The following is a 25,953-nucleotide window of genomic DNA, read 5'->3' as shown; positions in this document are numbered from 1 at the left end:
TGTGTAGGCTGAAAGTCAAATCAAGAACACAACCCCTGTCCAGCCACAGTGGCTCACGCCTGTAATCCCAGTTCTTTGGGAGGCCGAGGTGGGTGGATTGCTTGAGCTCAGGAGTTTGAGACCAGCCTGGCCAACATGGTGAAACCTTGTCTCTACAAAAGATACAAAAATGAGCTGGGCATAGTGGCATGTACCTGTAGTCCCAGCTACTTGGGAGGCTGAGGTGGGAGGATTGCTTCAGTCCAGGAGGCAGAGGTTGCCGTGAGCCAATATCACACCACTGCACTCCAGCCTGGCGTGAGATGCTGTCAAAAAAAAAAAAAAAAAAAAAATCCAAATACAGCTTACCAAGAAGGTGAAAGATTTCAACAAGAACTACAAAACACTACTAAAAGAAATCAGAGACTATACAAATAAAAGGAAAAAATATACCTTGCTTGTGGATAGGAAGAATCAATATAGTTAAAATGGCCCATACTGCCCAAAGCAATTTATAGACTTAACACTATTCCTATCCAACTACCAATGTCATTTTTCATAGAATTGGAAAAATATCTAAAACTTACATGCAACCAAAAAAGAGCCAAAATAGCCAAAGCAATCGTAAACAAAAAGAACAAAGCTGGAGGCATCATACTACCCCACTTCAAATGATAAAACTATAGTAACCAAAACATCATGGTATAGCACAAAAACAGGCACATAGACCAATGGAACACAAAAGAACAATCAGAAATAAAGCTGCACACCTATAACAATCTGATCTTCAAAAAGGCCAGCAAAAACACACAATGGGGAGAGAACTCCTTATTCAATGAATTATGCTTGCATAATTGACTAACTATATGCAGAATGAAACTGGACCCTTACCTTTCACTATATACAAAAATCAACTGAAGACAGATTGAAGATTTAAATGGGAGACCTCCACCTCTAAAAATTCTAAAAGAAAATCTAGGAAATATTCTTTTAACATGGATCTTGGCAAAGAATTTTTGGCTGAGTCCCCAAAAGCAATTGCAACAATACAAAAAATTAACAAGTTGGACCTAATTAAATTAAATAACTCAGCAGATGAAACTATCAATAGGGTAAACAGACAACCTACAGGATGGGAGAAAATATTTGCAAAAACTATGCATCTGACAAAGTTCGAATATCCAGAATCTATAAGGAACTTAAACAAATCAACAAGAAAGAAACAACCTCATTAAAAAAATGGGCAAAGGATACACATTTTTTACAAGTAGCAAGATACCAGTTTTAATTACAGTTATATCAATAATCACATTAAGTGTCAATTATCTAAGCACTTAATTAAAAAGTAGAGATTGTTAGATTGGATAAGATATCATGACCCTACTAGATATTGCCAATAAGAAGCATGTTTCAAATATAAATAAGCAGATAGATGAAAAGTAATCAAATAATGAAATAATTTATATGGTACTAACACTGACTAAAAGAAAATAGGAGTGACAAAAAATTTTTTTTTTTTTTTTTTTTTTTTTGAGACAGAGTTTCGCTCTCGTCCAGGCTGGAGTGCAGCAGTGTGATCTCGGCTCACTGCAACCTGTCTGCTGCTTTCAAGTGATTCTCTTGCCTCAGCCTCTGGAGTAGCTGGGATTACAGGTACCTGCCACCACACACAACTAATTTTTGTATTTTTAGTAGAGATGGGGTTTCACCATGTTGACCAGGCTGGTCTCGAACTCCTGATCTTGTGATCCACCCGCCTCAGCCTCCCAAAGTGCTGGGATTATAAGTGTGAGCCACCACGCCCAGCCAGGAGTGACTATATTAATAGCAGACAAAGTTGATTTCATGGAAACAATGTTACCATATATACAGTCATTTCATAATGATAAAATGGTTATGAAGAAGACGTAGCAGTCCTAAACATGTGTACACTTAACAACAGAGCTTCAAAATATATAAGAAGCAAAATTTGGTAGACTTATAAAAAGCAATAAATAAAAATTGCTCAAATCATAAGTGTGGAGCTCAATACATTTTTACAATTTTCAGATCAATAAATATGATATTATTGGCATTCCAAAAGTTTCCCTTTGTGTCTCATGTTAGTGATTGTTTTTCTCAAATAACCTCTCTCCTGACTTCTAATCCCACAGACAAATGCCTTTGTTAAAATTAATATAAATCAGTTAATATGATCTTTTGCATCTCCTTTCACTCAACATTATATTTATGAGATTAACCATGATGTCATGTACAGTTGCACTTTGTTACTATATACAATTTTCTGAATTATTTTACTAAAATGTCTTTACATATTTTTTGGATCAACATTTGAATTGTTTTCTTGTGAGTGCTACTAGGAATTGGGTGGTCGTGAGCATTCTTATATTTGACTTTTGATGAACATAAGTATTTATTTGTCTTGAGTATAATAGCAAAGAGTAGAACAGCTGAAAACTTAGGGTATGTGGGTACACATTTAGTAGAATATGCCAACATATTTATCAGGTGGTTGTACCAGTTAATACTTCCACTAGCTTCTTATCCTCACCAACACTTAACATTAGGTCCAGGAGTACAATGAGGCAGGTGAGGCAATGAAGGTAGAAAAATGTAAAAGGTGCACACCCTCATTGACTTTTGAACCTAGCATAACTTGCATGAACCTAAGGGGTGTCTCTCTAAAAATTAGATGCCTCGGACACAAAATTTAAGAAGACACCCAGTTTGAGGTTTTCATAGAACTCTGCATTTGAGCAAACTTGAGAGTAAGTGCCTTCTTAAATTCTATACCATAGACACACTTCATTTATCTCACTCTGCTCTCAGCCTTGCTTGATATAGTGTTTTTATTTCTTTCTTTATCTAAGGGGAGTGTAGTGTTTTTGCATTGTTATTTTTACTTACATTTCATTGATGATTAATGATGTTGAGAACATTTTAATGTATTGATTAACCATTTCGACATCCTCTTTTGTGAGCTGCCTTTTCAAATCTTTTGTCCAATTTTAATTGGATTAGCTGTGGTTCTTATTATTATTTGACATTCTTTTTATATATTCTTCATGAATCCTTTATTGGATTTTTGTATTGCAAATACATTTCACTCTGACTTTCCATTCCATCCTCCAGTGGTTTCTAATAGTAAATAAAATATCTTAATTTTAATAGAGTTTAATTTATAAATAAATATACACACACATATATGTGTGTGTGTGTATATATATATATATACATATATATATTTTTTTCTTTTTGGTTACTGCTTTTCTGTCCTACTTATGAAATCTTCTTTCTTATCTTCTTTTTGTATACATAAAATCTATGATTATGTCTCTTTTACTACTCCTGATATGAGTATTTTTTTAACTCTTGGTTGAATTCTATGAATCTAATTAGTCTTTCCCAAATGTGAATTTGATTTTATTTATGTTATTTATTTTACATTTGTTTTTTATTCCATTAGTCTATCTTTATATTATTTTCTTGTTTTAACTTTATTTGGGTTTAACTGATTATTCTTTCCTTAGCCTCTTGAGACAGTTACATAAGTTACTGTGTTTTGAGAATTTATTTTTCAAGTTATATTTCTTTAAAATTATCTTTCCTTTAGGTAATTTCTTCTCTAAACAGGCTTAACAGATATATTTTGATAGGGCATTTTTTTTGTCATTTCGTTCAAAATATTTTCTAATTTCCAGGTTGATTTATTTGACCCCTGTCTTATTTACAAGTATATCTTAGTTTCCAAACAGCTGATAATTTACTTTTTGTTATTGATTTATAGCTTGATTCCACTGTAATCAGAGAATGTACTCTACATACTATCATTCCTTAGAAATTTGTTGAGCTCACTTAAAGGCCTAGTATATAATTATTAATGGTAAGTGTCCTATGTTCAATGAAAAAATATGCTATTTTGCTATCATTGGGTATAGTGAGGTTCTACATGTGTTCATATACAAAGGCTCATAAATTACTGTAATTGCGAGTTTGTCTATTTCTCATTTTAATTTTTTAATTTTTACTTTACATATTTCAAAACCATTTCTACTCTTTTCTTCCAGGTTCTAGAACGGAGAAGGATCAAAGCATTATTGTACATATAAAACATTGGCAGTTTTATATGATCTTTGTGGATTGACCCTTTTGTTATTATGTAACCCCTTTTTCTTTAGCAGTATTTTTTGTCTCAGAGTCTACTTTATTATTAATATATTTAAGTCAACTTTCTTTTGATTATTTGACAGCCTGAAATATCTATGTTATCCTCTCTATTCTAGGAGCTTTGATTTTTTTTGTCTAGTTTATTTATGTCTTAACAGTGGCCTTCTTCCTGAATTGGCTCCAAAAGTTTGAAAATTCCCTGAAGGGTGGAGCAGTTACAGGACATGGGCTACCTCTCTACGGTTTCTTCTTTCTGGGATCTTAGTTACTTCATTCTAGGAAAACTCCTGACTGTTTCTGATGTCTTTGAACAGATTTTAAATTTCATCTTGATTTTGTAAGTTTTTCCTAATAGGAACATTGGTCTGCTGCAATCTGTTCTATCAAAAAGAGAAACAAAAATCTTAATGGGTCATTAATTTTTTATTTTTTTCATTTAAGAAAATTATCTGCCATTATTCTCTACAGTATTTATTTTTTTCTTCTAAATTATCTCCTGTTGGAACTTTTACATGACTTTTTCTGCCGTTTTTATTCTCTCCATTTCTTCATTACGGGAGACATTTTATGTAGGCTGTATGGACCACACAGTTCCTGTCACTACTATTCAGTTCTACTATTGTAGCACAAGAGCAGTTATAGATGTTACATAAATGAATGTCTGTGGCTGTATTCCAGGATACTTTATTTACAAAAAGTGGTATCCAGGGCCTACAGGCCTTAGTTTACCAATTCCTGGGCTAGGTTATGCTAGTGTATTAAACATTCTTGAAAACTCACTGGTCCAAGATATCAAATAGCTATTTTATTTTTCCCTTCCTCATGCTACATGTTTATTTTAGATATATCAATGGCACTCTGCTCATTGCAGTTTTTCAGGGATACTAGCTAAGAGATCTTGTTGGCATTCAAACAGAAAAGGATGTTCTGGCAATTAAATATTTACTTTGGAAGAGATACTCATCACACGCATTCAATCACTCATTGGCTAGAAATATGATGGACCATGCATAAACCTATAAGTGTATAAAATGACCAGGAAGGGTAATCTTATGGCAGTCAAAAAACAGACAAACCAAATGAGTGGCTCTAGTGTCCACTTAGGTGAGTTTTAACCTTTTTTAAACAGTTTCATTTCTTTTTCCTTCGATATTAATATTCTTATATTTATCTTCTAATTTACCAATTCTTGTTCCAGATGTGTCTACGTTTTTATTTTAAATGTCCATTTACATTTTAATTCTAATGACGACTTTTTATTTTAAAAATGCTATATGTTCTTTTTTAAATCTGTCATTTACACATATTGTTTTGTATTTGCTTTGGTGTTTTCTAGGTGCTCATTGGTGTATTTCATTCATCTCTTTATCAGTCTGGAGCTTATTGCCTGGGTGTCTATCTGGTGGTGTTTGGTCTAAATCCACCTCCTCCCCCCAAGTCAGGGAGCCTCAGTGTCATTGCACATGCTAACTCACGGGGCTCTTGGTTCCATTTTTGCTTCTGTCATGCCGTAAAATGTTAAACCAGTATAGCCAGAGAATTGCAGAATTGAAAGGCCCTCTTTCATCTTTTGAGGTAGATGACAATCTTAACATCATGTTAATGGGGGAAAATTATTTGGGTGATGTAGAGAAAAACTTCAGCTAAAGCAGATAATTACATGTTTCTCCTAATGTCCATTATCATCAGTATAGCAGATTCAATACTATATTTTTAATGTAAAATCTAAAGGAAAAAACAATGTCAGATAATCTGTATGAATTATTCTATATACTAATCACAACAACTTCACAAATTTGGTATTTTTAAAATGAGTAATAAAATAAGAAATATAAGGCTAACTTGCCCTCAGTCATTCGGCTGATACACGGTGAAGCTAGGATTTGAACCCTGGATCTCACTCAATGCCTATACCTTTTGACTCTTTTGTGCACATTTTCTTCCTTCAGTGTTGTAAAGCAATCATGTGACTTACAATTTGGTAACAAAATTACAACAAAGTTTGACATTTTCAAAATAAATTAATAAAAAAAATTCACTGGAATTAGCTCAGCAATCCTTTCTGTTTTCACCCTGAAGGCATGATCAGGCAAATATTTCAAAGTGCCATAATTTATCTGCAAATGATTGAGTCATAGAACAACATAAAATATGAAATATCTGACATAAAATCTACCTAAAGCAATTTATGAAATACTTGAAGGAATACTAAATTTTAAAAACCAACAATATAAATTTAGGTCAGGTCAATAAGACAAGCTTGCCAGGTTTCAGGACTAGAAATTATGCTCATGTGAGTAACTGTCCCTCAATTCTGGTATCATTCAAAACAATTACTAAAATATGAAATTAAATGGCTGATCAAATCCAAGCATATACTTAGTCAACAGGAGCTGGGCAGCTTTCATTATTCATTATTCATTAAGACAAGCAAAGAATTCCCACCACCCTTCTCAAATTTAGCATTTAATTTTCAGAGAAGCAGCAGAGATGATCTTCGTGTTTCTAGCTGATTAAGTCGGTAGTCCCTGGATAGGTCTGTGTGCTTGCAGGGAGTATTGCCACATCCTTAAAAGATTCCTTGAAGAACTTAAAGCCCAAATGAAAAGATGCCACACAGATTTCTGAGTAATGGGCAGGGGACATGCGAAGGGATGAATCAATTCTCGGCTCCCATCTCATCTCCCCGTAGGATTTCTTTTTCTTTCTTTCTTTTCTTTTTTTTTTCGACCTGAGTTTCACTCTTGTTGCCCAGGCTAGAGTACAATGGCACGATCTTGGCTCACTGCAACCTCCCTCTCCCGGGTTCAAGCAATTCTCCTTCCTCAGCCTCCCGAATAGCTGGGATTACAGGCATGTGCCACCACACCTGGCTAATTTTGTATTTTTAGTAGAGACGGGGTTTCTCCATGTTGGTCAGGCTGGTCTCGAACTCCCAACCTCAGGTGATCCACCCGCCTCGGCCTCCCAAAGTGTTGGGATTACAGGCTTGAGCCCCTGTGCCCAACCTCCTCATGGTATTTCTTAGCATCCCCCATTAGACACCTCAACAGAAATAATCATAGTGAGTCTATTAATAAATGAATAAAAGGTTTATGGACTCATGTGTTCATGTATGGAAAGGATAAATTAAGTAGATTATATATACTATATTAACTAGCACTGGAATAAATTCCACTACAAAAAAAAGAATCCTAAATGTTATATCCTTAAGCTCAGTGAAGTATTCAAATAGCAGAATGGGAGTTTGAATTTTTATTAATTTCAGTGTGTTGTTTTAATTTTCTGGCCATCAGGCAAGATCCAGTCTGCTCACCACATCACTCATGCACACGACTCTTCAACAACTTTTCCAAAGGCTTCTTCCAACCAAATAGTAGCCCCCTAACACTGCCTGTAATAAAATATTGCATCATAATTAGTGACCCAGGATGAACCTAGGATGCTGTCTTTGAAAGAAATTTGAACTTAGAGTTGGGAGATGTGAGTTATAATTCTCACCCCACCTTAAAATATCTGTTGGACTTTGGGCAATTAAGTTAATCTTTCAGAAATTCTGATTCTGAAACTGTAAAATGAGAATCATAATACCTGTCTTCTGTTGAGTAGATGAAATCAGATAATGCACATGAAGGCACTTTGATGTGAAAGAGCTATACATTTGGGAAGAATTATTATTCTTTGACTCTGAGCTGTCCTTCAGCTGAATCTACTTGTAAAAACTTTGGTGAGGTCTAAAAGTATCTTTTTAAAGTGCTGTATCCCCAGACTGCTAATAACAATGAATCAAAATAGAAAACATACATACACGCACACACATATGCACACACATATCATTCTACTATGCAATGAGTCAACCAATTTTAATAAGTTGTAACAGTTTTTTACTTTTCTTTTTTGAGATGGGGTCTCACTCTGTTGTCCACACTGAAGTGCAGTGGCACAATCTCAGCTCACTGCAACCTCTGCCTTCCAGGCTCAAGTGATCTTCCCACCTCAGCTTCCCAAGTAGCTGGGACCACAGGTGCGTGCCACCACAACCGGCTAATTTTTTTTGTATTTTTTGTAGAGATGGGGTTTCACCAGTTTGCCCAGGCTGGTCTCAAACCCCTCTGCTCAAGCCATCTACCTGCCTCGGCCCCGCAAAGTGCTGGGATTTACAGATGTGAGCCACTGTGCCTGGCCAGTTTTTCACTATCTTTTCCACCACCACCCATTGAATGGAAATAAATCTGTAAACTTTTTTTCTCTATCTTTACATATTGTGAACTCTTTTCATAATATCAAATATTTCCTTTATACCTTTTTTTTTTTTTTTTTAAGTGATGGGGTCTTGCTCTGTTGCCCAGACTTGGGTGTAGTGGTAAGATCATAACTCACTGCAACCTCGAACTCCTGGTTCAGGCGATCCTCCTGCCTCAGCCTCCCGAGTAGCTAAGACTACAGTGTGCACCATCACACCCAGGCATAACATTGTTTTATCAGCTGCTTGCTAGGTCATCATTTTACATGATAATTATAATTCCTATTACTATAATTTATTAATTTACTATGACATTGTAAACAATGATGTGACAAATTTCATAATACTTATATACACAATGACCATACATTCCCGTTTGCTCAGGAAAGAGCCAGTTTACAGCTGTTGTCCTACTGTAAGTATTTAGAGAAAACCCTTTTCCCTGCAAAAATCTCCTAGTTCGGTCAATAAATTGTATTGTCACTCTATCTTAAAGATTCTTACTTATTGCCCTTAAGAAAATTGAAAATGGAATTGCTGAGTAAAAGATAATAATTAATTCTACTTGTTTTTTAATGTGAAATACATATTCATTTCTGAAAATGAATTGAAGGCATTAAAAATGTGCAGATTACATGAATGAAGGCATTAAAAATATGCAGATTACTTATATAGGTACTACATATTCTTGGACTATTTTAAACACTGTTATTTTTGTCCCTTCCTCTTTCAGTTCTACTGTGCGTCCCTTATGACTTCAACATTGCTAAAGTTCTGAGCAAAGGGATGTCCAGTCCAATGTTCTGTCTCTCTGTCATCAGGACTAACTTTGAATTGGTCCCCTAACTCAGCTCACTATGTTCCCCGAATGGTGCCATGCTCTCCCTGAACATGCTGGTCGGCCATCTTGAAACATGCCTGCTCTCATTATTATTATTATTATTATTTTTATTTAGACAGAGTTTCACTTATTGCCCAGGCTGGAGTGCAGTGGCACAATCTCAGCTCCCCGTAACCTCCACCTCCCGGGTTCAAGCGATTTTCCTGCCTCAGCCTCCCAAGTAGCTGAAGTAGCTGGGACTACAGGCATGTGCCACCGTGCCCGGCTAATTTTGTATTTTTAATAGAGACAGAGTTTCTCTATGTTGGTCAGGCTGGTCTTGAACTCCCGACCTCAGGTGATCCACCCGCCTCAGCCTCCCAAAGTGCTGGGATTACAGGCATGAGTCACCACGCCCCGCCCTTCATTCTTCACCTGACTCTTACTCTTCCTTCAGGTCTTATCTTAGATTTCATTTTATCTTAGGCATACTTTTTTGACACAGTATATGTTATACTATGGCAGAGAAAGTTCGCGGTCCACAAGTACTCCATGTGCTGGCTATATTCTCCAATCTTCCTTGAAGTTAGGTTTGGGCTATTTGGCTGCTCCTGGCCAATGGGCTGGTGATACAGGAGCTAGAAAGAAATGATTTAGGCAGACAGTGAGGGTAAGAGAGTCCTTGGTAAGGCTTCCCTTTAATAAAAAGCAGCCTGAAAAATCAAGCTGCAAGCATAGATAAGCAAGCTAAAACTTGCATAGGGAAATGACAGCAGCTGTGCCAATAGAAAAGTGATACCTGGAAGCCAGGTATATTCAACATGGAGGTTCCCTCTTCCTTTTTCTTCATCACCACATGTGCAGTAAAAAAGCAGGCAACATGGTGCTGGCCGGGTAGAGACCCCATCTGCATAATAAAAGATTAGGGTGGAATGGCCAGCTTCTTCACACACTATGTGAATGGCACACCTGGTTCAACCAATCTCTCGTGCCCTATGTAAATCAGACACCAAGTCCTCAAAGTCGTCTATAAAACCCTATGTATTTTGTCACAGAACCAGAAGACCTACTCGGGAGCTCCTCTCTCTCTGCAAGAGAGAGATATCATAGATTCCAAAATTAATAGAAATTTTGAATACTGTTTTGTGAATTTATTTTCCACATCTGGATATGTTGTAACCTCTTTCCATCTTTTCTATGTCAGGGTATAAAGTCCACACAAAGTTTCCCAGTAGAATTGCCATTTTTCTTCCTCCTTATCATGCTAATCTTAAAAGTGATGCGTTCCAGATAGGTAGTTTCAAGATAGAATAGGACTCTTCAATTTGTATGCGACTTAGGTTAACTGAGAAATAATCATTAAATTATTTTAAGTACCTGAGATTTTAGAGCTTTTATACTGTAACCACATGTGTTAACTATCCTGACTTACAGGAATCTTGGTTCCAAAAGTAGGGTAATGACATTACAAAAACCTAATTTATGTGGCATTGAGTAAGGAGTTGAGCAGTAAACAGTGAGGCTAAGAAGATGGTGATCCATTTTTTACAGTGAAAAGTGAGAACAGGTACAATGTGCCTGCAATGCTAGAAGGAAATAATACAAAATTTAAAAGGCAGTTGTTACTGAGATATTAGCAACTACTGGTGGATTGAGAAGGTATTACAAGAAAGACAGGAACTCAGTAATTCATTAGCCTCCTTATAAGTAGAAATAAACTGGAATGAAATAGAGTCCAGAAAATTGGGTCCTTGCAGGGTTGGAAAAGCCGACTGTTTCTAAAGCCCAAACTGTAAGAGAAGGGATTAGAAAAGACTTTGAATAACAAATGCTCAGTAAGATAAAGTGCTTCCAGGCAAAGATCAGATTGAGTTTTAAGGTATTTTAATTAAGTTGAGAGAGAGGTGTAAGGGAAAAAATGAAAAGTAATAAAGTGGCTCTAAAATCTATGTCTCTTCAGATGTCTAGGTGTGGTTGCTGGTACCTGGAACTGAGTGAGAGTCCATGAATCAGAATCTGATTAACTTTTTGAGACAATGAATAACCTAAGAAGCCACAAGTTCAGAATGTAAAAATATCTTTTACTGAAACGATTCTAAAACCCTCAGAAGAAACTTCCAGACAGTAGAGTCAGGGAATCTAGAAGAAACGTCAAATGAGCCCTTGCAGGAGTAGAATCATGACTTCCTCGTGAGTCCTCCTCCACCTTAGAGGATGAAAACTTCACAGTCCTTCCAGCACAATTGCTATGGCTGGTGACTGTTGTTGTCTCCATCACGTTCCCTTTTTAAAATGGGAGTGTTTACTACAGTTATCCTATTCTGGTTACACCACTGTGTACTGAATGTTTTGCGTATGTGTGTGTTTGTGTGTGTAGGTTTACAGGGGAGGCAGTTAAGGAGAAAAGGAACATCTTAGTTCCCAACTCTCTGGATCAAGAGTTGACTCTTCTGTCCTAATGGAGAGAATACTGCATATTGCCTGGTTCGAGTTGGATGCCTGTGCTATTCATCCATTGCCTCTCAGTTCCAATATTACCCTTTTTACTGCCTTGTTGAAATAAATCTGCAATCTTAACTCCTTTTCTTCCACCAGCTAGTACTAATTCAGTACAAGGCACTGGAGAGAGATTCCTGCAGGAAAGAATTTTGCCTCCTGCTTCTGGCATGTTCCCTAGGCCTGCTCCTGCAGTGTGCATGGTTCTCCTGCATCAGGCTCTGCATTGCACGGTGGTCAGCAGCTCCCAGTGGCTGGCACCTTGCCTGGCAGCTCTTCTTTGAGCACTTTGTAGTAGAGTGACTCCAGTAAGAAAGATGCCTCCTGGTGAACAGCTTTCCCGGAGGGCAGTTTTCCAGCAAACTCCAAAGGGCCTATTTCCAGCAAGATCTGCCAGGATGGCTTCTCTACATATATTATCTCTATATACAGTGACTTCTCTGCCATCAATGAGCCACAGAGTGCCCTCTCCAGCCAGGTTGGATCTCAGCTTTGGGTGGGGAATCGCCACTGCAGGGGGCTCTTCCTTGGGTGTAATGCCTCGGCTCCATAGCTGTGACTGTTCCTCATGTTTGCTATTTCAATGTTCTTTAGAGTTCTCTTGACTTCCAGTGACCTAATCTCTGATTACTTCAATTCCCTATTAGAATAGTTATTTATATTACCATAACTCTGTTAAAGTACTGTGTAGTTTTTCTCCTGACTGAGTCAGACATTACAATGTCCTGACAGGGTTGAGCTTTAGCTTTTCCTCCTAGGGAAGTGTGAATACATTTCAAATGTGGAGGAAAAGAGTCTCAGAATATTTAACCAAAAGCCAAAGAGTTTGTGCTCTTCAAATATATCCATTCATCTTGTAAATGTCATAGTCTCCTTTGCAAGCAGATCCCATGTTACTTAGCACCATGTTTTTTACTTCATATCACAGCACGCATAAGACCAAAGAGTATGGTTTATCTACTGATTTCTTTTGCCAAAAGACAAAGTTACAAGAATTACATTTAAAGATCTAAGGTGGCTTTATTTGAGGTCCTAGAATTGGGCAACCCTTCATTTCATAAAATGGAAAAAGTTCCAGTGAGCTGAGCAGCGGACATTGGTTTTATAGGCAGAGCAGGGCTGAAGAAAGCAGAAACAAAGAACAGGAAGTGACTGGTCCTTTCAAATTTATATTTCTTGTAAGGTAGGAAAACGTAAACAAAACAATAGAAAACTGATTGGCTAACATCAAGTTACTTCAGGTTACTTTTTGTTTAAGAGTTAAAGGCAGAGGGAACTTCATTACCAAGCCAATTGAAACTGGCCTGTTTGGGAAATTTGCCTATCTCTCCCTCCAGATTTCTCAAGTTGGATAACTCAGTTTTGGTTTGGTGACATGCAGCGTCAGCGTAAGTGACTCCATTTTGACTTTTAGTTTGGTCTGTTGGGCCCTTGCGTGTGCACTTAGTTTGTAACAATTTCCTTCTATAATTTTTATTCAACACTCTTATAAGTTCCCTGAAGATAGGGACCATGGCTTAGTAGTCAGCATTATATGCCAGGTATTCAGCATATACCCAGTACTTAATGAGTATTTGTGATAAAATGAGTGAGCGCCTGATCACTCAGAGAGTTTAAGTTCCTTGAACACTTACCATGTGCTGGCGATCTTCTAAATAGTTTGATAAATCTTCTCAGCTGAAACAGCAACTCTATGAGGTCTATATTATTATTATCTCCATTTTACAGATCAACAAATTAAGAGGTTAAGTTTTTCTAAAAGAAAGTGTATTTCAAACAAGACATACCAAATCAAAGGGCTCCATTAGAAACAGTGCACTTGGCCGGGCACAGGCTCATGTCTGTAAGCACTTTGAGAGGCCAAGGCAAGTGGAGCTCTTGAGCACAGAAGTTCAAGCCCAGCCTGGGCAACATAGAGAAACCCCATCTCTACCAAAAAAAAAAAAAAAAAAAAAAAACAAACCTACAAAAATTAGCCGAGAGTGTTGGCACATGCCTGTAGTCCCAGCTACTAGGGAGGCTGAGGTGGGAGGATTGCTTAAGCCCAGGAGGTCAAGGCTGTGGTGAATCAATAATGGTGCCACCCTGGGCCAGAGTAAGACCCTGTCTGGAAACACACACACACACACATACACACACACACACACTCATACATATATATATATATATATATAAAAAGAAACTGTGTACTCTATTCTCTCCCATGGTTATCAAGATTCTGCCCAAATTACTGGTGCATTTGCTTTCTTCCTTATTCCAGTCTTCTGCTTGTTTGCCACTCAGGTGATCAGCAAAAGCTCAGGAATAGTGGTACTGATGGAGAGGATAAATGCTTACCCAAAGTCACGTAAGTTGGCATATCTGCAGGGAAACATCACGTTAGCCTTTGAGGAGAGAGGTAAGTTCTTAGGCTGAATTAGGATTCTCTAGAGGGACAGAACTAATAGGATAGATGTATATATGAAGGGGAGTTTATTAAGGGGTATTGACCCACACGATCACAAGGTGAAGTCCCACAATAGGCCATTGGCAAGCTGAGAAGCAAGGAAGCCAGTCAGTCCCAAAACCTCAAGAGTAGGGAAGCCGACAGTGCAGCCTTCAGTTTGTGACGGAAGGCCTGAGGGCCCCTGGGAAATCACTGGTGTAGGTCCAAGACTCCAAAAGCTGAAGAACTTGGAGTCTGATGTTCGAGGGCAGGAAGCATGCAGCACAGGAGAAAGATGAGGGTCAGAAGACTCAGCGAGTCTGCTCTTTCTATCTTCTTCTGCCTGCTTTATTCTAGCTGAGCTGGCAGCTGATTAGATGGTGCCCATCCAGATTGAGAGTGGGTCTACCTCTCCCAGTCCATTGACTCAAATGTTAATCTCCTTTGGCAATACCCTCACAGACACACCCAGGAACAATACTTTGCACCTTCAATCCAATCAAGTTGACACTCAATATTAACCATCACACAGGCTATGCAGGGATCCAAACAAGAAAATGTGTAACAATTTCAGAAGTGGCAAAAAGCAACAACAAGATGGAAAAAAATGTGAAGGATGTGACAGTGAACGTGGGTTACCCCTAAGGCTCTTTGTAGCAAGACAACGCTGGAGCTCCTCTTTTGCATGAAACTGATTTATGCTGCAAGGTCCTGAAGGAAGACAGATGTTTTTTGTTTTATTTTGTTTTAGCGCAGTTCTCCAGTGAAAACAAAACCCAGGCGGTGAATAAATTCAGTCTTCTCCTTTGGGAGAAGTTCACTTCTACTGGGGCCAGAATCTGCTTTTACATACCCTGAACTAGAGGGTCAGAGTATCCTCAAAAGGCTTTCTTGGTACTTCAACTCCGATATCCACCCGTCCTTAGAACTATGGCTGCTGCTCCAAAACCTCATACCTTGCTTTCTCCAACCCCTGAGAGAGAGATATTGGCTTGGGTTAGTCTCAATTTTGTTATGTATCCTGGACTAGGTGCTTGGAATGGCTGGGTGTCCCTCGAAGCAGATGGAACACCCATTCTTCCATGCCATTCTTCCATATTAGTTAGAAATACATTCAGGGGCCTGAATTAGAAAATCCCATAACAGAGGCATTAGGGAACAACACTTTGTTTTTCTCCAAAACAAGAGCAGGGAGGTAGGCAATTATTATGATTATTTTAGTGGCTTTACCATATTAGGTCCAAAGTCTCTTCCATTTTTGTGGCCTTCCTCTCCTGGTCACAGTGAGGTTGCTGCCACTCAAGCCATCATATCTGTGTCCTGTACAAGATGGGAAGACTATAAAAGGGGAAAGGGCTCTTGGAGGCCATTCTATTTTCTATAATCAGGAAAGCAAATATTTTCATAGCTCATCTCTTCACACCCACTTCCTAGCAGACTTCCATGGGCAACAAGTCTTCCCACAGAAGCAAGGGAAGCTGGAAAATTAGGGACCACATTTATCAGAAGTGTCTCTGCACAATCATGCCTTGGAATGGATATGTTGCTGCACCCCAAAAAAGTAGTGTGTCTCAAAACAAGGAACAATAAGGGACTAAACACTTGATGGGCAACCAACTGTATTGGCCATTTCTTCTATTTAATTTAATACATCAGACCTTACTCTGCTTCCCTTAGCTGTATTGTCTCACCTCTTGCAATTTTACTTTGAGGTCCCTGCATGCTTTATGTTTATATCCAGCTGTAGAAGGTATGAGCCTGCTGAGGCTGTGCAACAGGGTAGTACATAGCATGTGATATTTTACAGGTTGAAAGAAACTTTTTTTTTTAACTTTTATTTTAGTTTTGGAGGTACATGTGAAAGTTTGCCACATAGGTAAACTCATGTCACGGGGGTTTGTTTTACAGATTATTTCATCACGCAGGTATTAAGCCCAGTATCCAATAGTTATCTTTTCTGCTCCTCTCCCTCCTTCCATCCTCCATCCTCAAGTAGAACTCAGTGTCTATTGTTTTCTTCTTTGTGTTCATAAGTTCTTATCATTTAGCTCCCAATTATAAGTGAGAACATGTGATATTTGGTTTTCTGTTCCTATTTTAATTTGCTGAGGATAATGGCCTCTAGCTCTATCCATATTCCTGCAAAGGACATTATTTCATTCTTTTTCATGGCTGCATAGTATTCCACAGGGGTATATGTATTACATTTACCCAGTCCACCACTGATGGGCATTTAGGTCGATTCTATGTCTTTGCTATTGTGACTAGTGCTGCAATGAACATTTGTGTGCTTGAGTCTTTACAGTAAAATGATTTATATTCCTCTGGGTATATGCCCAGTAATGAGATTGCTGGGTTTAATGGTAGTTCTCCTTTTAGCTCTTTGAGGAATCACCATACTGCTTTCCACAATGGTTGAACTAATTTACACTCCCACTAACAGTGAATAAGTGTTCCCGTTTCTCCACAACCTCACTAGCATCTGTTACTTTTAGACTTTTTCATAATAGCATTCTTACAGGTGTGAGATGATATCTCAATGTGGTTTCCATTTGCGTTTCTCTAATGATCAGTGATATTGAGCTTTTCTTCATATGCTTGTTAGCTGCATGTATGTCTTCTTTTGAAAGGTGGCTGTTCATATCCTTTGCCCACTTTTTAATGGGGTTGTATGTTTCCTTTCATAAATTGATATAAGTTCCTTAAGGATGCTGGATATGAGACCTTTGTCAGATGCATAGTTGGCAAATATTTTCTCCCATTTTGTAGGTTGTCTGTTTACTGTGTTAATACTTTCTTTTTCTGTGCAGAAGCTCTTAAGTTGAATTATATCCCACTTGTCAATTTTTGCTTTTACTGCGATTGCTTTTGGTATCTTTGTTATGAAATCTTTGTCTGTTCCTATGTCTAGCGTGGTATCGCCTAGGTTGTCTTCCAGGATTTTTTACAGTTTTGGGTTTCACAATTAAGTCTTTAATTCATCTTGAGTTGATTTTTGTTTATGGTATAAGGAAGAGGTCCAGCTTCAGTCTTCTGCATATGGCTAGCCAGTTATCCAAGCACCATTTATTGACTAGGGAGGGTTTTCCTCATTACTTGTTTTTGTCAGAAAAGAAACATTTTAATAGTCCTGATAACATTCCCCTATCTTGAATGTCCTGCTAACATTCCCCTGTCTACAAAGCATAGCACCTGGGGTGGTGTTGAGTCTGGATTCCTTGGACGTGTCAATATACACCAGATAATGGCCAGTTTTCCACAAGAATATAGATGACTAGCACTTCCTGTCACAATACCTGGCACAGTGAGTAATTTACTTTTGTTTTTTCTCTTGCTTGTTTATCTGTTGTTCTCTCTCTCTCTCTTTCTCTGTCTGTCACACACACACTCACACACACACACACACTGCTGTTTACGATTTGGCAATGCATTTGTTGTCCATTCAAAAGCACTCATTGACAAAGCTGGGCTCCCTCGAGTGTGGCTGAGATGCTGTGCACTTAGTAGCACTGCAGAACCCCAGGGCCTGGGCACCAGGGCTGCACCTGCCGAGCAGCCCACCTGTGAGACCCATCCTCACCCGCTCTGCTGCTCAGTGGCGGCCTCTGCCTCGCCTGCTGGATCAGAGCTCTTCAGCTGAGGACAGGACAAGTCGCTCCTTTATTCAAGTCTTTCACTGAGCTCCCAGAGCTGCAGTTGCGAATCTTTAGTTTATATTTGTAAACTAAGTGAATTTGACATGAAAGTCACCAAAGGGGAATACATTTGGAACATTGAAATGCCATTTTTACAGGCACATTTCTAATCATAGCTGCCCTTTAAAACCCACATAAAATTGTCGCCTTGAGTTCCCCTGTTTTCCAGCCTCAGTGCGGCTCTCTTTGCAAATCCCACAGCATGAGAACAACAAGATTTCATTTTTAGTCAGACTTGACACTGGCTAAACACTAACGTGGGCTCTTTATGTTTCCATAAACTCTCTTCTCACAGAGCCACCAGTAGAGCATGGGAAACTGAAAAATAAGTTCCAATTAGAGACTGTGTTGGTCCACTCAGGGTGATATGGCTCCCAGTGTTTTTAGAGAGGGAAAGAGCATAAAAGAAGAAGGCTGTGTGCCCCAGCTTGCCCCTGAAGGAGCTGTGCCCACTATGGTGGCATGGGGAAATGTCACTCATTAGCTGGCTTGCCTCCTAGCCTAGAATTTGTTCTCACCTTCTCTGCCTTCTCCTAAGCCATCCCTTTCACTGAGCAAATCCAATGCCTTATAGCACCGCCAGCGTATTCAAGTGTACAATTAATTTTAATGTCACATGTACAACCATACCTCCGTGTGGTGACTCACAGTGCCCGCATTATCCTCTTTGCCAAGTAAATGGTAAAACACTGAACGACCCTCTAATTGATCTCTGGGGTCACACAAGACCTGACAACGGGACTCACCAGGCACAAGAACATGTTGGAGAAGTCTGAAAAGAGAAAATGGAGAGGAATCGGGGAGAAAACCAGCTGAGTTCATTTTCACTCCCATAATGAAAAGAAATCTGGTTCAGCCTGGAGGATTACAAAATAGGACAAGACCAAGGTGACCCCAGCTGCAGTGTAAATTTATTTTATGCTTTTTACATTTTAACTTAAATGCTACATTTGTCCCATTTATTATGGCACAAGGTTGGAAAATTTGATGTGATATCAAGAGGAGAATGGATCCAGAATATCTGGAGTATATCTTATCGTCCTACCCACAATTTCCCCAAAATCAGTGTTTAAAAAATATTTATCAATATATGTAGAGTTTATTTTGGCAGCCCATGGAAAAAGGGAACTTGCTATTTTCCTCACCGTGTATCTGGTACCCAGAAGTAACCACAATAATAAATAACTACACTATTAAAAGACAACATTTATTGTGTGCTTACTTTGAGCCAGATACTGCTTGAAGTACTGTATTAACCAGCTCCAGGGGCTATAATCTTAATCATGACATTCTATTGACCCCCAACTTATAAATATAACATAGTATGCAGTTAATAAATATTTATTTTAGCCATCTCCAAGAACTTTGGGAGATAGTTTTGTTTTGCTATTTACTTTTTTTTTTTTAACCTACATAAGGTTTGAAATGGAGAAATAAGATAATAGCAAGGAGGAAGTCTGTAAGCACAGAACACACTGGCTAGTTTATTCTGCCTCCTTTTGGTTCAGATGCGGGAATATAGTTGAAGATTAACACATTCTGGTCTATTGTTCTAAATGGATGATCCCAAAGACTTATTCTTGGCCAGTAGGGAGCTGTTAGACCTTTTTCTTGCTTTAACAGCTTTCTGGACACTTAAAGAGATAAAATAAGGAATAAATCATTTGATGCCCCTACTTTGCCACTGGAAACATTTGGTTAACAGCACTCACAAGCTGCAGAACAAGTCTCCTTGGAGAGGTGAATTCACTTACTCCTCTCCCCAGCTCACAGCAGCTTTTAGCTGTTTATCATAATTCTGACCTCTGAGCATAAATTTGAAGAGATAATGGATGAAAAAACACTCTATTAAAAATATAGTGCAGGAAGCCAGTGCTCTCTGATGATTTTATTATTTTGTTTCTATAACTGAGATTCATCATAGAATCCACAGATGGAGAACATTAGAGATGATCTTGCCCAACTTGTTCAATTTTTAGATGGAAGAATTGAAGATGGAGAAACTTAATAAGGCCACAGAGCTTGTACTGGGCAGTGTTAGAACCTCAACCAAGATCTCCTGACATCCAAACTAGAGTTGTTTTTCCCAAAGTGGCAATTCCTCCGGCAAGGGAGCCTACGTTATGTGCATTGCATAAGACACTGGGGAATACAAAGAGATGGGTGTAAGAGAAGACTTAGTGGTTAGAACAGAGCTATTCTTTGAAGGAACCGGATACACAGAAAGTGGGTAGAGTGAAATAAAACACAGGCAGGCAGATAAAGCGTGATCATTGAGGAGGGGATGTAATCACCTAGCAGGTTCTTCCTGCCTGCTGCACAGACAAATCCAATTCCCTGAGACTGTGGTATTGCAGTCAAGAAATGAGTTTAACTGATGCAAGGCCAGACACACAGGATAACTGGAGTTGATCTCAAAAGATCAATCTTAGGTTCTACAATAGAGATGAGATCTATGGAAGCAATTGGGGAAGTCACAAATCTTTTGACCTCTGGCCACATGACTCCTGAGCTGTAATGAGTTATAGAAATTATGCCTACATTTGAGCAGAATTCAGACCCCTCCTATATCCCTTATTCTGTGGCCTTTCAGTTTCATCCCCCAAACAAGGAGGGGATCAGTTGTAGGGAGGGACTATTATCATCTTTGCTTCAAAGTTAAACTAAAAACTAAATTCCTCCCATGGTTATCTTGGCCTCTGCCCAGGAATGAACAAGGACAGCCAGCCTGTAAGTCTAGAATAGCAGGATGGAGTCAGCCATGTTAGATTTCTCTCACCTTCATAATCTTTGCAACGGTGGTTTCAGAGAAACTGTTAAGGTCATGTTTAGAGACCAGTTTGAAGTCTAGTTACAGACCAGACTAGTGCGTGAAAAGTCTCAAACTCCAGAATTAAAGGCAGTCTATCTTGTTTATAATTCTATTATTGTTTATTCAACTGCATATTCACAAATTATGCCTCAATATTTAGAAGACTGACTTACACTGAGCCTTAAAAAATCACCATGGAGATGACAGCTGACTCACAATTCTGTTTCCACCAGGAAGGCTCTCATAGGCAGTCAAGACCAGAACATTTTTTCAAGCACTTAAAACATTGGCTAGAAGTCTTCTCATCAGAAAGAAAATCAGTCCAGATTCATGTAAGTAGACTTCATGGGACAAAACTTCCATAAAAGGTTAATTTCTGCCTTCAGCAAAACATTCATAATGGGCCATTATATGGTAAGCAGTGAAGCAGGAGAATGGGGAGTGAGCCATAGTTGATGTCATTGCAAAGCGATTTTGGAAAAAAATACAAGACTCAGGACCAACCCCTGTCCTTGCTTCACGGAGATGACTAAATGTGACCTAACTGATTGTCTCTGAAGACTGGTGATTTGATTTATTCTCAGCGATTCTCTTTCCAAACAATTCTCTGGCTTCAACACCCATGCAAATCTATTATACATAGCAAGAAAGGAAGGAGAGTTTCCACGCACCCTTTGAAACAGGTCCTATACACTATCAAATCAGCTGATCCACACAGCAATCCATTTTAGAACCTGAAAGATCTGAACTGTTGGCATTAATCAAATGACTTGAGTAATGCCTGAACACCCCTTCTCCACTTTTAAATGTGTTGACAGAGCCTAAAGTTAATGTTCAGGTCTATCCTTGCAGTAATATCATGTTTAGAAATTACTTCGTTGTTTATGTGCACTTAGGGAATTTTACATTATACATTAACAATAGTTGATATAACAGGGCTCTTCAAGTGGAGGGTTTTGGAAGGAGTCTTGTGTTAGGTCTTGGGAAACCTGGGTTTGAGTCCTGTCTTTCCTACCTGAATGACCTCAGGAACTAATTATTTTTTAGCCTCAATTCCTCCATGAGTAAACTGTACAAGCTAGATAAGATAAATTTAAAATCCCTTCCAGCTTTATAACTCTATGATTCCACAATTACATTCATTTTGTCCTTCAGAATACCAAACAGAACCACAAGTAGGCATTTAATAAACATTGCTAGATAGCATCACGCTTGATTTTTTTTACTGCTTGCATGTCTTCCCCTAAACCATCCAAGAATTTTCAAATATTCAAATAAAGATTCTGCAAATTGTACATTTCGTTTTGCTTATATATTTAGGCAACCATGATGCCTTCAGGGTTATGGTTATAAATGATGGCATTGGCTTGTTTTAAGAAGCAAATAACGCTAGGAAAATGTATCCCAATAGAATTCAGAGTATTTCTACCCAAGGTCCCCCCTCCACCTCACATCACACACATACCTTAAAATTTCAGAAGCGTATCAAATGAAAAAGACTTCTTAGCATGGAATTGATCAATACAACAACCACCAGCAGCAGCAGCAGCAGCAGCAAAAGCACCACTATTCATTTTGTTGCTGTAATTTCTCAGTGAAATAATGTAATTTTTTTAATGTAGATTCCTATTGTTACCAAACTGAACTGGGGTCCACTTGCCCAGCATGGTAAGGCCAAACATTCCTACCCAGGTTTTGCAGCACGAGAAAGGTGGGTGTTTATCTGCAAGGTGCCAAGCAAGGAGAATCGGGTACCTCACTCTGAAGACCTGACCTCTCTGATAGCTTACAAACAAGGGTTGTTAAACGTAGGGGTAAATTTCAGGGAAGCAGAAGTTACAGGCAAAATTGTAAATCAATACATGGAGGTTATCCTTTGGTTTGGCCTATAAAGGCGAAATATCTTGAAGCAAAGGGTAACATGTCATAAGTAGATTCAAAGATTTTCTGATTTGCAATTGGTTAAGGAAAGGAAGCATTGTCTAAAGACTTGGGGTCAACAGAAAAGGATGCTAGCTTTGGCTTATGAGGATAACTCCTTCCAGGCCTCCGAGGAAGAAATTTGGAGTAAAAGACAGTAGGCAGTCAGAGTCCAGTCCTCAGCTCCTCCTGATGTCTACATGCCAGCAGATCTGTTTGGTGGGGGTCTGGGTTTCTGAAAAACAACTAAGGGACTTATGTTAAGATGTTATCTTTAGTTTCTATAGGGAATCAGACATCTCGCAACTCTAACTTCCTTGACTATTGTTTTAAGCCACTATTACCTTTTTGCTTATCAAGTTGCTCATTTACTTCTATGTGCCTGGAACTCCCCTTGAAGAAACTCAAGATTTTCCTTTATATCCATGGTTCAGGGGCTGGCAAGCCCCTAAGAGGGATCCCTGATCTATCTCACTATGAAAATAATTGTTGAATGATTCTGAGTATTTTCTTTTTTATCGTTTTTTCATGGACCCTTAAATCCTATAATGAACAGCTAGCACATGGCAGATAAATGTATTTTCTTTCGCTCATATGCTGAAAATAATTGTTTATTTTTAAGGGAGCTATCTACAACCAGAGAAAATATTTATTAAATAGCAGTCAAATTGAAATGATGACCTCTAAGTAAGCATCTCAGAGGTCTCCCTTGCTTATTGTTAATTACAGAATAAACAGTCTCCTGAAGCAGTGCCCCCAACACAATGGACCTCCTCTTATCACTGGCAACTGCTATCCCTCCCCTGTCCCTCCCTGCCTCATGCTGACCCCTTATATTTATATAGTAGCGATAAATATATTGTCATATGCATCACTTCATCCTGTTCATAGTTGCCCTAAGTGGAAAGTAGGACAGGATTTTTATTTTCACTCTGGAGGGTTTTTCAGAGTGGTGACTTGCCTGAAGTCACCCTATCAGCAGTTAACTGGAACAAGGATATAGGTCTCCTAACTCCCATTCCAGTGATATTCGTTATATTTTGTGGCACGGGAAGGAGTGAGCCATTTACGACAATATTCATCATTTATTTGGGCCCTTTTAAGTAGTATCTGGGGGAAGACAAATACCATGATTTATGGCATGTTTCCTTGGGCAAGCAAGCATGGATTGTTGGAATGCATGATAGCCAATTTACACATACCTATCTATCTGCTTACCAAAATATTAGCCAGCCAAAGGGCATTTATAAATGAGAATTGGAATAAAATTGAGGAAAGGCAGGTAGGTGATCTCCATGGAGTGGCATCTTCTAGTTTACCCAGTTTAGAAATCATGCCCTGTTCATCTGTGAATATGATATATAGGACTTCAGTTGGATGTCAGTGCTGAATGTCAATGATCATAAAGAAAGCTATTACTGGAAGTTTTTCAGTTATAGTCAAAGCTGAAACACTCCGGCTCTCTGGAAAGCCCGGATTCCTCTGAAGATCACCAGGCTGATGGATAGTGCCATGCAGTCCTGATATTTTGAGAACTAGATGTTAAATTGTGTACCTGAAAGGAACCTCTGGGCACTGCTCTGTCATAATTTTGTGACTTGTTAGACTGGGAATCTCTTCATTCCAGAGCATTAGTATTACTTGGATGCCATTCCCTAAGATGCATCTACCTGGCCATGTAAGCAAAGGTGGTGAAAATTCACAGGTAGATTCAGGCCTCTGAGTTGATATTGGAGGGGAATGTGATCAGTTGCTGGGATTGTGAGGCTTAGCTATTCTATTTTGTGTATTGTCAAGAGGTTGAGGAAAGAGTATTAAAAAACTGTTTCCTTGATAATCATGTTGATAGTCTTTTTGTTCACAGCCACAAAGGGCAGACCTTGAAAAGGTATCTCAATCTTCAATCTTTCCCCATTTAAAAAAGCTAGACCAGGTGTCACTACTATTGCTATTTACATCAGATTCTTTCTTATTAAGAGAATGTTTCAAGACCTGACCTGAGGAGACTGAATAGTGGTAAATGAAAACCAAATAGGAAAGAACATAAATGAATGGTGGACTGAGGAGGAGGACGTGGCAGACAATGGAAGAAACTGCAAATAAATACTACACTCCAGCCTGTCGACAGAACAAGACTCTGTCTCAGAGAGACAGAGAGTCTGAAAGAAAGAGTTTCAGTATGGAATGATAAAAAAAAGTTCTGGAGATAATAGTTGCAAAACAATGTGTATGACACTAAATTGTACATTTTAAACGGTTCGATGGTAAATTTAATGTTATGCATATTTTACCACAATAAAAATAAAGTTAAATTATTAAAATGTGAAAAAAATTATAAGCGAACACATCTTAAATTAACATTCAGAAACCTCACATGTAAAATAAACAGGTAAAATATGAGAGACAACTTTATTACTTTCATTCATTCAAATGAAATGCTTTATTGCCAGAAACGTTGTGGTTAGAAGAGATTGGGATAGAAGAGGCAGAGGGGCACATTCAAAATGATCAAAAGGCTATAATTCACACACATACAGAAAACATGCACGGTACTTGGAGAAAAAGATAGATACGAGTGATAGAGTATCGTTGTTGTTAAGACTCATACATTCTTCCACATTTATAGAAGCTCTGCAGCACGTGATAGTGCAGTGGAAAAAGCAAACCAGCCCTAGACTCAAATAACTGCTCCAGTCTGTATTAGCTCACCAGTATCAGGAAAGGGGCTTTACATCACTGAGCCTCAAGGAAAAACAGGTTCATTGTCAGGATTGATTTGGACTCAGACGGGACCTGAAAATCTTTCTGCAGATAGGGCCTCCCTTAGGCCAGGTCCTCCCTGGTCCCTTCCGCCGTGAGTTGTGCGTTCTCTGCCTTTGCTTCTCTCTGTGCCTCTGCCCTGGTTGGTCCATTCTGTTCCTCTGCCCTCTCTTTACTCTGCATCATAGATTCTGAAAGCCCAGGGACTCAGCATCCTTACTTGAGTTTGCATATTGTTCTTCATGCCATCAACTGCCTTCTGACTTTTCAAAACCTTTCAATGAGCTAATTAAGTCATTATCTTGATATTCTTAGTTTAAATGGCCCGTACAGGGATCTGATTGGCCTAGCTTATCCTTCCTTTTTTGTTTTATACATTGATTTCTATTTCCTCGGACATTCTTTATATAAAGTACATTTTAAGTGCAAGACTCAAACATATATACACACGTGCTCACGATATACATACACACACATTTTATATATATATGCATATATAAAACTATGAATTTGCTGTCCTTGAAGTAGCTGCTCACCTTTGGTCTAAATATTTAAAGGGAAGGGTGAGGTCATGTAATACACAATATTGCAACCTAGGTTTGTCCTTCCATCAGTGGTTTTGAGAGGAACAATTGC

General features: G+C 38.5%; 2 long non-coding RNA genes across 2 annotated transcripts in view; one reads left to right on the top strand and one right to left on the bottom strand.

The window, feature by feature from the left end:
* Positions 1–14,956, top strand: part of LOC129014312 (uncharacterized) — a 54,335-nt gene extending 39,379 nt beyond the window's left edge. The window contains exons 2-3 of the long non-coding RNA XR_008494192.1: positions 13,989–14,103; positions 14,663–14,956. This is a non-coding gene — a long non-coding RNA (uncharacterized LOC129014312). The remainder of the gene's footprint in view (positions 1–13,988; positions 14,104–14,662) is intronic.
* Positions 7,389–20,900, bottom strand: LOC129014311 (uncharacterized). The gene is made up of 3 exons (XR_008494191.1): positions 20,811–20,900; positions 18,572–18,682; positions 7,389–7,540 (listed from the first exon to the last, which is right to left on the bottom strand). It is a non-coding gene; the product is annotated as an uncharacterized LOC129014311 (long non-coding RNA).
* Positions 20,901–25,953: the final 5,053 nt, after the last annotated feature.

Source organism: Pongo pygmaeus, chromosome 16 (assembly GCF_028885625.2).
Source record: "Pongo pygmaeus isolate AG05252 chromosome 16, NHGRI_mPonPyg2-v2.0_pri, whole genome shotgun sequence".
Classification (NCBI taxonomy): domain Eukaryota; kingdom Metazoa; phylum Chordata; class Mammalia; order Primates; family Hominidae; genus Pongo; species Pongo pygmaeus.
Note: the sequence above shows the minus strand (reverse complement) of the source record. Positions and strands in the feature narration are given on the sequence as shown.